Source organism: Drosophila sechellia, unplaced genomic scaffold (assembly GCF_004382195.2).
Source record: "Drosophila sechellia strain sech25 unplaced genomic scaffold, ASM438219v1 Y_36, whole genome shotgun sequence".
Taxonomy (NCBI): Eukaryota; Metazoa; Arthropoda; class Insecta; order Diptera; family Drosophilidae; genus Drosophila; species Drosophila sechellia.
In genome coordinates this window covers 190,226-199,477 of record NW_022611404.1, presented here as the reverse complement: position 1 = coordinate 199,477, position 9,252 = coordinate 190,226, and the positions used below count along the sequence as shown (strand labels likewise).

The following is a 9,252-nucleotide window of genomic DNA, read 5'->3' as shown; positions in this document are numbered from 1 at the left end:
GTTTCAACCCTAAGGCCTCTAATCATTCGCTTTACCAGATAAGATTATTTTATAATATTAAAATGCACCAGCTATCCTGAGGGAAACTTCGGAAGGAACCAGCTACTAGATGGTTCGATTGGTCTTTCGCCCCTATACTCAATTCTGACAATCGATTTGCACGTCAGAACTGTTTCGGTCTTCCATCAGGGTTTCCCCTGACTTCGACCTGATCAAGTATAGTTCACCATCTTTCGGGTCACAGCATATATGCTCAAGGTACGTTCCAGTTAGAGGCATAAATAATATAAATATACATTATACATAACTATATAGAACGCCCCGGGATTGTGTTAATTAGCTATAAATAGCTAAAAAACTAATCCCATTATTAGTCAAGTTAATTAGGTTTACATCCCAATAACTTGCACATATGTTAGACTCCTTGGTCCGTGTTTCAAGACGGGTCCCGAAGGTATCCTGAATCTTTCGCATTGTTAATCATACAAGAGCATATAATAAACACAAAAATCAATGATAATTATGCCATTATATAATTCCGAAAAATTAACGCTCTGTAATAATATAAATCTATCAGCACTTTATCAAATTAATAACATTTATTCTGTGTTAAAATGCAAGCAATTTAATAGGAATAAACTATAAGTTATATTTTATGATAAATTTGGGATATGCTAATAGATTACAATGTCCTTATATGGAAAAAATGCATATTATTCTTAATAATATTATTTAAATATTACAATTTTAATGATGAATTTTCCATAACGGATATTCAGGTTCATCGGGCTTAACCTCTTTTCAACTTTCCCTCACGGTACTTGTTTACTATCGGTCTCATGGTTATATTTAGTTTTAGATGGAGTTTACCACCCACTTAGTGCTACACTATCAAGCAACACGACTCTTTGGAAACATCATCTAGCAATCATTAACGTTATACGGGCCTGGCACCCTCTATGGGTAAATGGCCTCATTTAAGAAGGACTTAAATCATTAATTTCTCATACTAGAATATTGACGCTCCATACACTGCATCTCACATTTGCCATATAGACAAAGTGACTTAGTGCTGAACTGTTTTCTTTTCGCTCGCCGCTACTAAGAAAATCCTTGTTAGTTTCTTTTCCTCCACTAATTAATATGCTTAAATTCAGGGGGTAGTCCCATATGAGTTGAGGTTGTATATATAACTATATTTTGCCATAAATTCTTTATATATAAATGATAAAACAATCAATTAAATTCGTTATAAATAGTTCCAATAGTTCTTGTAAGCAAAGTCATTTTTTATCCATTTAACGAACCAACGAAGAATAATAACAAAACCAAGATTTTTCTTTTTCCGAATCATTAATAAGAGACAATTCTAGATGAAAAATATTTCAATTTTTTATGCTAGACATTTCTCAGTATTATTTGATTGAAAAAGAAAATATTTCTCTTCGTTTTTCACATTCAAATGTGAGATAATGTTTTTCATTTCTTTTTTAATATTATGAATAAAATCATTATTTAATCCAATAATATACCATATGCTTATAAAAAATTTATAAACAACTTAATTAGCATAGTCTTACAACCCTCAACCATATGTAGTCCAAGCAGCACTATAAAATTAATTAAAGTACATAACAGCATGGACTGCGATATGCGTTCAAAATGTCGATGTTCATGTGTCCTGCAGTTCACACGATGACGCACAGTTTGCTGCGTTCTTCATCGACCCATGAGCCGAGTGATCCACCGCTTAGAGTTTTATAATTCAATTTTATATAATGTCAATATTGTTTTTATTGAAAGAAATTAAAAATACACCATTTTACTGGCATATATCAATTCCTTCAATAAATTTATTTTTATACCTAAAATAAATGTTGCGAAATGTCTTAGTTTCATATAAGCATTATGTATCATAATAATCTGGTTATGGTTTGCTATTTTGGGTGACACATACTGCAAAATTTATATAAAACATTAACCTGATGGATGACAGGTACAAACATTGTATATTTTAGGTTGTTGCATTAGCCAACGTATGCTCATAACATAGATGAACAATACATATTCGCAACGCGTGTATATTATGGTCCATATACACACACACTTATTTTGATTACCACACATTCAAAATTATTTTTATTTTAATTCGACTTCTACTTTCGAATTTAGTTTAGTTTCTTCGATTTCCATTTTCGAGAATTTGTTTTTATAGGAAACGCCGTTGTTGTAGTAAGTACTGCCACAAATACGCACAGCAACATTAATAATGTTAAAGTCTTTTTATGAGGTTGCCAAGCCCCACATATAAAATAAAAGCCATCTTCATTTTATTTTGACTTTAACTTTTGATTCCGTGGAATCATTTTGTAATATTTTTATTTTGGTAAATTGTATTTATTTGTATTATAACAAATATTTATTAACGATAAGGATATTATACAATAATGATCCTTCCGCAGGTTCACCTACGGAAACCTTGTTACGACTTTTACTTCCTCTAAATAATCAAGTTCGGTCAACTTTTGCGAAACAACCGTAACACGCAAGGCGTCACAGTGATCACGTCCGGAGACCTCACTAAATAATTCAATCGATAGTAGCGACGGGCGGTGTGTACAAAGGGCAGGGACGTAATCAATGCGAGTTAATGACTCACACTTACTGGGAATTCCAAGTTCATGTGAACAGTTTCAGTTCACAATCCCAAGCATGAAAGTGGTTCAGCGGTTTACCCGGACCTCTCGGTCTAGGAAATACACGTTGATACTTTCATTGTAGCGCGCGTGCAGCCCAGGACATCTAAGGGCATCACAGACCTGTTATTGCTCAATCTCATTATTGCTAGACGCAATTTGTCCATTTAAGAAGCTAGTGTCCTTATAATGGGACAAACCAACAGGTACGGCTCCACTTACATAAACACATTTAAACACAATAAACATTTTACTGCCACCATGAATGCAGGCTACATAAGCTTCAGCACCATAATCCTGAAGATATCTATTTAATATATTTGAGTCTCGTTCGTTATCGGAATTAACCAGACAAATCACTCCACGAACTAAGAACGGCCATGCACCACCACACATAGATTCGAGAAAGAGCTATCAATCTGTCTTACACACTTATGTTCGGACCTGGTAAGTTTTCCCGTGTTGAGTCAAATTAAGCCGCAGGCTCCACTCCTGGTGGTGCCCTTCCGTCAATTCCTTTAAGTTTCAGCTTTGCAACCATACTTCCCCCGGAGCCCAAAAGCTTTGGTTTCCCGGGAAGCGACTGAGAGAGCCATAAAAGTAGCTACACCCAATTGCTAGCTGGCATCGTTTATGGTTAGAACTAGGGCGGTATCTGATCGCCTTCGAACCTCTAACTTTCGTTCTTGATTAATGAAAACATCTTTGGCAAATGCTTTCGCTTAAGTTAGTCTTACGACGGTCCAAGAATTTCACCTCTCGCGTCGTAATACTAATGCCCCCAAACTGCTTCTATTAATCATTACCTCTTGATCTGAAAACCAATGAAAGCAGAACAGAGGTCTTATTTCATTATCCCATGCACAGAATATTCAGGCATTTGAAGCCTGCTTTAAGCACTCTAATTTGTTCAAAGTAATAGTACCGGCCCACAATAACACTCGTTTAAGAGCACTAGTGCAGGTTTTTAAATAGGAGGAACATATGAAAAAATACAAGTATTTAATCACATATAAGAACTCCACCGGTAATACGCTTACATACATAAAGGTATAGTACTAACCACAATTGTAAGTTGTACTACCCGTATGAAGCACAAGTTCAACTACGAACGTTTTAACCGCAACAACTTTAATATACGCTATTGGAACTGGAATTACCGCGGCTGCTGGCACCAGACTTGCCCTCCAATTGGTCCTTGTTAAAGGATTTAAAGTGTACTCATTCCAATTACAGGGCCTCGGATATGAGTCTTGTATTGTTATTTTTCGTCACTACCTCCCCGAGCTGGGAGTGGGTAATTTACGCGCCTGCTGCCTTCCTTAGATGTGGTAGCCGTTTCTCAGGCTCCCTCTCCGGAATCGAACCCTGATTCCCCGTTACCCGTTGCAACCATGGTAGTCCTAGATACTACCATCAAAAGTTGATAGGGCAGACATTTGAAAGATCTGTCGTCGGTACAAGACCATACGATCTGCATGTTATCTAGAGTTCAACCAATATAACGATCTTGCGATCGCTTGGTTTTAGCCTAATAAAAGCACATGTCCCATAAGGTTCATGTTTTAATTGCATGTATTAGCTCTAGAATTACCACAGTTATCCAAGTAACTGTTAACGATCTAAGGAACCATAACTGATATAATGAGCCTTTTGCGGTTTCACTTTTAATTCGTGTGTACTTAGACATGCATGGCTTAATCTTTGAGACAAGCATATAACTACTGGCAGGATCAACCAGAATAATGTTTTTCCTTCATATTCCATTCATATTTTTTGAATCGAAATAAGCAATATAATAGATATATAGATTTTTCACTTTATATAATTCCATGATTTTTATTATATTGAATAAAATTCAATATTTCGCCTTTGGGTAAAATTTTAAATATATAAATATAAGTAAAAAATCTATTCGATTACGGCCATTTTTATATAGCATTCGTAATCCATATTTTCATTTTTAATTTATACTTGTTTTACCAATATAACAAGAATTTCATATAATTATTGTAATATATATGTTTCTATAATTTTATCTTTTTATATATACATATTTCATTATAAAATATCATTTTATTTCCAACATACATAATTATTGTATCCACACATGTACAATTTTTGTTTAACCAATATAAATATTAAGTTAAATCATTTGCATTTTGAAGATAAATTTAAAATTTATCTCTTTTCATATATCTCTCTGGTAATATATAAAATAAAACCAAGCGCATATGATAATATTTCCACATTTAATATATAATTTTATATTTCTTTCATAAGAATCCATATTTTGCATCTCACATTTGCCATATAGACAAAGTGACTTAGTGCTGAACTGTTTTCTTTTCGCTCGCCGCTACTAAGAAAATCCTTGTTAGTTTCTTTTCCTCCACTAATTAATATGCTTAAATTCAGGGGGTAGTCCCATATGAGTTGAGGTTGTATATATAACTATATTTTGCCATAAATTCTTTATATATAAATGATAAAACAATCAATTAAATTCGTTATAAATAGTTCCAATAGTTCTTGTAAGCAAAGTCATTTTTTATCCATTTAACGAACCAACGAAGAATAATAACAAAACCAAGATTTTTCTTTTTCCGAATCATTAATAAGAGACAATTCTAGATGAAAAATATTTCAATTTTTTATGCTAGACATTTCTCAGTATTATTTGATTGAAAAAGAAAATATTTCTCTTCGTTTTTCACATTCAAATGTGAGATAATGTTTTTCATTTCTTTTTTAATATTATGAATAAAATCATTATTTAATCCAATAATATACCATATGCTTATAAAAAATTTATAAACAACTTAATTAGCATAGTCTTACAACCCTCAACCATATGTAGTCCAAGCAGCACTATAAAATTAATTAAAGTACATAACAGCATGGACTGCGATATGCGTTCAAAATGTCGATGTTCATGTGTCCTGCAGTTCACACGATGACGCACAGTTTGCTGCGTTCTTCATCGACCCATGAGCCGAGTGATCCACCGCTTAGAGTTTTATAATTCAATTTTATATAATGTCAATATTGTTTTTATTGAAAGAAATTAAAAATACACCATTTTACTGGCATATATCAATTCCTTCAATAAATTTATTTTTATACCTAAAATAAATGTTGCGAAATGTCTTAGTTTCATATAAGCATTATGTATCATAATAATCTGGTTATGGTTTGCTATTTTGGGTGACACATACTGCAAAATTTATATAAAACATTAACCTGATGGATGACAGGTACAAACATTGTATATTTTAGGTTGTTGCATTAGCCAACGTATGCTCATAACATAGATGAACAATACATATTCGCAACGCGTGTATATTATGGTCCATATACACACACACTTATTTTGATTACCACACATTCAAAATTATTTTTATTTTAATTCGACTTCTACTTTCGAATTTAGTTTAGTTTCTTCGATTTCCATTTTCGAGAATTTGTTTTTATAGGAAACGCCGTTGTTGTAGTAAGTACTGCCACAAATACGCACAGCAACATTAATAATGTTAAAGTCTTTTTATGAGGTTGCCAAGCCCCACATATAAAATAAAAGCCATCTTCATTTTATTTTGACTTTAACTTTTGATTCCGTGGAATCATTTTGTAATATTTTTATTTTGGTAAATTGTATTTATTTGTATTATAACAAATATTTATTAACGATAAGGATATTATACAATAATGATCCTTCCGCAGGTTCACCTACGGAAACCTTGTTACGACTTTTACTTCCTCTAAATAATCAAGTTCGGTCAACTTTTGCGAAACAACCGTAACACGCAAGGCGTCACAGTGATCACGTCCGGAGACCTCACTAAATAATTCAATCGGTAGTAGCGACGGGCGGTGTGTACAAAGGGCAGGGACGTAATCAATGCGAGTTAATGACTCACACTTACTGGGAATTCCAAGTTCATGTGAACAGTTTCAGTTCACAATCCCAAGCATGAAAGTGGTTCAGCGGTTTACCCGGACCTCTCGGTCTAGGAAATACACGTTGATACTTTCATTGTAGCGCGCGTGCAGCCCAGGACATCTAAGGGCATCACAGACCTGTTATTGCTCAATCTCATTATTGCTAGACGCAATTTGTCCATTTAAGAAGCTAGTGTCCTTATAATGGGACAAACCAACAGGTACGGCTCCACTTACATAAACACATTTAAACACAATAAACATTTTACTGCCACCATGAATGAAGGCTACATAAGCTTCAGCACCATAATCCTGAAGATATCTATTTAATATATTTGAGTCTCGTTCGTTATCGGAATTAACCAGACAAATCACTCCACGAACTAAGAACGGCCATGCACCACCACACATAGATTCGAGAAAGAGCTATCAATCTGTCTTACACACTTATGTTCGGACCTGGTAAGTTTTCCCGTGTTGAGTCAAATTAAGCCGCAGGCTCCACTCCTGGTGGTGCCCTTCCGTCAATTCCTTTAAGTTTCAGCTTTGCAACCATACTTCCCCCGGAGCCCAAAAGCTTTGGTTTCCCGGGAAGCGACTGAGAGAGCCATAAAAGTAGCTACACCCAATTGCTAGCTGGCATCGTTTATGGTTAGAACTAGGGCGGTATCTGATCGCCTTCGAACCTCTAACTTTCGTTCTTGATTAATGAAAACATCTTTGGCAAATGCTTTCGCTTAAGTTAGTCTTACGACGGTCCAAGAATTTCACCTCTCGCGTCGTAATACTAATGCCCCCAAACTGCTTCTATTAATCATTACCTCTTGATCTGAAAACCAATGAAAGCAGAACAGAGGTCTTATTTCATTATCCCATGCACAGAATATTCAGGCATTTGAAGCCTGCTTTAAGCACTCTAATTTGTTCAAAGTAATAGTACCGGCCCACAATAACACTCGTTTAAGAGCACTAGTGCAGGTTTTTAAATAGGAGGAACATATGAAAAAATACAAGTATTTAATCACATATAAGAACACCACCGGTAATACGCTTACATACATAAAGGTATAGTACTAACCACAATTGTAAGTTGTACTACCCGTATGAAGCACAAGTTCAACTACGAACGTTTTAACCGCAACAACTTTAATATACGCTATTGGAACTGGAATTACCGCGGCTGCTGGCACCAGACTTGCCCTCCAATTGGTCCTTGTTAAAGGATTTAAAGTGTACTCATTCCAATTACAGGGCCTCGGATATGAGTCTTGTATTGTTATTTTTCGTCACTACCTCCCCGAGCTGGGAGTGGGTAATTTACGCGCCTGCTGCCTTCCTTAGATGTGGTAGCCGTTTCTCAGGCTCCCTCTCCGGAATCGAACCCTGATTCCCCGTTACCCGTTGCAACCATGGTAGTCCTAGATACTACCATCAAAAGTTGATAGGGCAGACATTTGAAAGATCTGTCGTCGGTACAAGACCATACGATCTGCATGTTATCTAGAGTTCAACCAATATAACGATCTTGCGATCGCTTGGTTTTAGCCTAATAAAAGCACATGTCCCATAAGGTTCATGTTTTAATTGCATGTATTAGCTCTAGAATTACCACAGTTATCCAAGTAACTGTTAACGATCTAAGGAACCATAACTGATATAATGAGCCTTTTGCGGTTTCACTTTTAATTCGTGTGTACTTAGACATGCATGGCTTAATCTTTGAGACAAGCATATAACTACTGGCAGGATCAACCAGAATAATGTTTTTCCTTCATATTCCATTCATATTTTTTGAATCGAAATAAGCAATATAATAGATATATAGATTTTTCACTTTATATAATTCCATGATTTTTATTATATTGAATAAAATTCAATATTTCGCCTTTGGGTAAAATTTTAAATATATAAATATAAGTAAAAAATCTATTCGATTACGGCCATTTTTATATAGCATTCGTAATCCATATTTTCATTTTTAATTTATACTTGTTTTACCAATATAACAAGAATTTCATATAATTATTGTAATATATATGTTTCTATAATTTTATCTTTTTATATATACATATTTCATTATAAAATATCATTTTATTTCCAACATACATAATTATTGTATCCACACATGTACAATTTTTGTTTAACCAATATAAATATTAAGTTAAATCATTTGCATTTTGAAGATAAATTTAAAATTTATCTCTTTTCATATATCTCTCTGGTAATATATAAAATAAAACCAAGCGCATATGATAATATTTCCACATTTAATATATAATTTTATATTTCTTTCATAAGAATCCATATTTGTATTATACCGTCGCCGGCATAGCCTGCAGCGCAGCGACGCTTATATGCGTTTCCTACATATATATAGTTTAATAGTTTTTATTGAGCCGAACAAATGATCCGTATTTAAACTAAGATCAACGCTGAAAGTTAAATAGTTTTTATTTTTCAAGCCGAACAAATGATCCGTATTTAAACTAGGATCAACTCCGAAATAAATTAAACACTGAATAAATTCGTTTTTCGTTTATTAATTATCGGTTTAAGACTTATTGAACTTTACAGCATAACTTTCAACTTAAGACTAACTTCGAATGTGAGTGAG

At 34.1% G+C, this 9,252-nt stretch overlaps 4 non-coding genes across 4 annotated transcripts; all 4 read right to left on the bottom strand.

The window, feature by feature from the left end:
- Positions 1-1,579: 1,579 nt before the first annotated feature.
- Positions 1,580-1,758, bottom strand: LOC116803460. Its single transcript, XR_004363614.1, has one exon. It is a non-coding gene; the product is annotated as a 5.8S ribosomal RNA (ribosomal RNA).
- Positions 1,759-2,445: 687 nt separating this feature from the next.
- Positions 2,446-4,440, bottom strand: LOC116803462. Its single transcript, XR_004363616.1, has one exon. It is a non-coding gene; the product is annotated as a small subunit ribosomal RNA (ribosomal RNA).
- A 1,096-nt stretch (positions 4,441-5,536) lies between these two features.
- On the bottom strand, positions 5,537-5,715 carry LOC116803459. The gene has a single exon (XR_004363613.1). It is a non-coding gene; the product is annotated as a 5.8S ribosomal RNA (ribosomal RNA).
- A 687-nt stretch (positions 5,716-6,402) lies between these two features.
- Positions 6,403-8,397, bottom strand: LOC116803461. The gene has a single exon (XR_004363615.1). It is a non-coding gene; the product is annotated as a small subunit ribosomal RNA (ribosomal RNA).
- Positions 8,398-9,252: the final 855 nt, after the last annotated feature.